This window comes from Triticum dicoccoides, chromosome 3A (genome assembly GCF_002162155.2).
Source record: "Triticum dicoccoides isolate Atlit2015 ecotype Zavitan chromosome 3A, WEW_v2.0, whole genome shotgun sequence".
Classification (NCBI taxonomy): Eukaryota; Viridiplantae; Streptophyta; class Magnoliopsida; order Poales; family Poaceae; genus Triticum; species Triticum dicoccoides.
The window spans coordinates 561,808,080-561,811,965 of NC_041384.1; the positions used below are offsets into that span (position 1 = coordinate 561,808,080).

Sequence of the window (3,886 nt, forward strand, 5' to 3'; positions counted from 1 at the left end):
ACCTGAATTACCAACAAATATCAATATCAAGTTGATTGGTTGATGTTTTTGATTGACTAGTTCAAAAACTTGACACTTGTTTCAATGATGCATCCTCTAATTTTCTTTTTTGGTCAGCGGCTTTGATTCCAAGAGACTCATTCGTGTTTTCAATTTGGAGAATTCAGTGAGTATAACAAAACTATCACATCAAGATTTTGATTCCATGGAACTAAGTGGTCTTGATAAAGATATATGCCACTATATTGATGATGTGCATGTAAGGAGCAGACAAGGAGGCCTGTTATGTATCATTTGTTTTATCAGTTGTTCAAACTAGTAATTTTGTTGCTTATTGTCATGCTATAGTTGAGACTTGAGAGGTGCTTTTTAGTCACGTAATTGGTGAAAACATAATCGCCCATCGCATAAATGGTCACAACTTGAGTGATGATGTTATTTGTTATGTGGAGGAAGAAGAAATGAAAAAAGCCACCAATGATCAAGTTGTTGAGCATTTGATGGCTCTAGGGAGGCAAATGTACTAAAAGGTAATGCACAAATACTCACTACTCGCCCAATCGCATAAATGGTCACAACTTGAGTGATGATGTTATTTGTTATGTAGAGGAAGAGGAAATGAAAATAAATCCACCAATGATCAAGTGGTTGATCACTTGATGGCTTTGAGGAAGCAAATGTACTAAAGGTACTACCTCCGTCCGGGTTTATTGGTCCCCTTCGTATTTTGTGTCCAACTTTGATCATAACAAATTATAAGTTGTATGTCACAAAACTAATATTGTTAGATTCATATTTGAAAGAGGTTTCCAATGATACTATTTTTAGGTATAGTATAACTAATTTTTTGATAGTTAAATAAACGGTCAAAGTTTGACGCAAACTACAAGAAGGGCTAATAAACCAGGACGGAGGTAGTAACGTTCAAATACTCACTACTCATCAAATCGCATAAATGGTCACAACTTGAGTGATGATGTTATTTATCATGTGGAGTAAGAGGAAATGAAAATAAATCCACCAATGATCAAGTGGTTGATCACTTGATGGCTTTGAGGAAGCAAATGTACTAAAAGGTAATGTGCAAATATTCGCTACTCAAGTACTTATATTTGGTCATTTTACTTTGTCTTGACTATTCTAAGTCTACTTTTTATCTTTTAGGTTACCGAGCTATGTATTTTGGGATATGGAAATACATGACATTTTTTCCAAGTATTTTTGTCTTTTTGTTTCATCATTATAGGCATCTTTTGATTTCTATTTTCTCATATTTATATATTGTCTTCTATTATGTCCGATAATCTTGCTAGAAACTACAAAGCACATTTTTATTTATTGTGTTGTTTCTTGAAAATTTTATGCCATGTTAGTGGGGTGCATCCGGATGACTTCAACTCCAACCCCACCTCTACACAAGTTCACACTAGCGGAATCTTACACACAAAAAAAAGTCATGTGTGGTCCCTGATTGTGTCAATCTGAAACACGAGATACACACTTACACCATAAGTTGCAATGGTTGGAAGAAAATATATTTTCAAACAAATGAACGGTCCATATCAAGCAGATGCATTGCATGCGGTGATTGGTTGAGCTCACTCATTACTTGTTTAATAGACCCGTGGAGGGTATAGGTGCATTGGAAGACGTGGCTCGGCGTGCAACACTAGCGGCTTTGCCATGAAGAGGTTGTGCTTGGACTCACTAAGATGGATGACAGACACCCCTGCCGGTTTGGTCCATGTGAAGCCCTATAGGAGCCTCCCAAAGAGCATAACACTCATGGCCGTCCCTAGCGATGCCGCCATACAGCCACGACGGCCGGTGCTGAAGGAGATGAACCGCAATTTGCTCTCTGTGAGCGTCACATATATGTCGTCTCCCATGTGCCGCTCTGGCTTGAACCAGAGCGGCTCGTCCCAAATGGTCGGGTTTCGGCCCAGGCCAGTCCGACTGAGGATGACATGGCTTCCCTTGGGCACACGGTAGCCGATGACAGTGGTGTCAGTGGTCGCTACATGCGGCAAGTTAAAGAAAGCGACTGGATGCAGCCGAAATGCCTCACGTATGCACGCCTTAGCGTAGGTAAGTTGTGGGATGTCCGACTCTTGCAGCAGCCGCTCCCGACCCACCACCCGGTCGATCTCCTCCATAGCCTTGTTCAGTAACTCCGGGTTGTTCACCATCTCCGCCAATGCCCACTCCACTGCGTTGGACGGGTTGTCAACTGCCGCTAATGTTATGTCCTGCATACATTTGCATGGAGATAAATTACGTGTGCACCGTGTGTTAGTGATATTATCTATTATCTTTGACACATGTCTACACGCATACATGGAGAAAAGTTGTAGTTATTTTTTAGTCATCTGGAAGATTGCAAAATCAGAAAAATTATGTGCACGAGCCGAGCATACATTAATGGAGTTATTATCTTTGACCACTATATATGTACGTGCATTCACGGTGTACCATGTTGAAGGTTTCCCTACCTTGCACACTGCTTTGACCTCCTCGATGGTAAGCAACGGGTTGCCATCCCCGTCGTTCAGGGTGATGAGAACGTCGAGGAAATCCTGGTCCTGGAGCTCCTACCGCCTCTCGCCGCCCTTCCGCTGCCTCCACCGCTCGTCGATGACTGTGTCGTGCAGTCTACTCATGGTCGCGTTGGCCTGCTTGACCTTCTTCTCGTGGCCGTCGAGGTCAAGGCCAAGCAGCCACGGTAGGTAGTCGCTGACGCAGAACGAGAAGAGGAGCCCCAGGGAGGTGAAGGTGGCGTCTACGTGCTCCACCTCGAGCTGCCCCGGCCCGCCGTCAGGCTGGGGCTCGCCGAAGTACCGCTTGCCGAAGACAAGGCGGCGGATGACGTTGCCACAGTAATGCCGTGAGATGTGCCTGACGTCCACATTAGCGCCCGAGGTTGACGACGAAGTGAAGGCGTACACGTAGCGTGCGAAGTTGTCGGCCTCGTCGGCGCGCTTGTCGTGAAACCACTTGTGACGGGAAGGGCAGACGATCTCAGAGGTGAGCACCCGGCGCATCTTTTTCCACTGGTCGCCGAACGGTGAGAGCACGGCGTCCTTGTACCCGTAGCTGATGGCTCCGGAGGCAAAGCTGAGCGGGCGGGACACGAAGTTGGCGTCCTGCCTCGTGAGCACCTCCCTCGCGATCTCGGGGCAGGTGATCGGGATGACGTGGATGCCGCCGAGGCGGAAGCAGGCGATGTCGGTGCCCATCTCCTTCATCATTAGATGGATCCACCGGAACGCTGGCTTGTGGAGCATCATCTCGGGCAGGTTGCCGACGACCGGCCACGGTGACGGCCCTGGCGGAAGCGGCGCCGCCGCTGACGAGCATGTGCCACCACAGATCTTTCTCTTGGGCGTTAACCTATGGGCGAGGTATAGGAACGCTATTGCGACAAGTAGCAGAGACATAGAGGAGCAAGCTCCCAGCATTGTGGAGCTGCTGCTAGCTCTAATGCCGCTTCCAGCTAGTTAGCTATAGCCACCTGGCCTACCTTGCTAACTAGCTCGATCGGCCTGAATCACACGTGCACTGCCTATGAGCTCGAGGCCCACATTTATGGAGTTTCAATCTACCTACGGGCCTGAAAGAGGCGCGCCAATGTGCATGGTTGATATTTTGTAGATATTTTAACAGTTTTGCTAAAGCACATCTAGATGTGCCATAAGTATTGCACATCTAAGTCTTATGTCTACAAAATATCTACAAAAGAAAGATGCATGGAAAAAAAACACCTTAATATGCAACCATCCATTGGATAATATCTTTCATTCTTATATATTTTTTGTCTTCCATTCTTATATGCTACTTATATGAATAAGCATTTGACAACTTTATAATAATCAGAAATAGTACAATC

At 45.6% G+C, this 3,886-nt stretch overlaps 1 pseudogene; it reads right to left on the bottom strand.

Annotated features, from left to right (window-relative positions):
• Nucleotides 1-1,559: 1,559 nt before the first annotated feature.
• On the bottom strand, nucleotides 1,560-3,477 carry LOC119272139 (annotated as a pseudogene).
• Nucleotides 3,478-3,886: the final 409 nt, after the last annotated feature.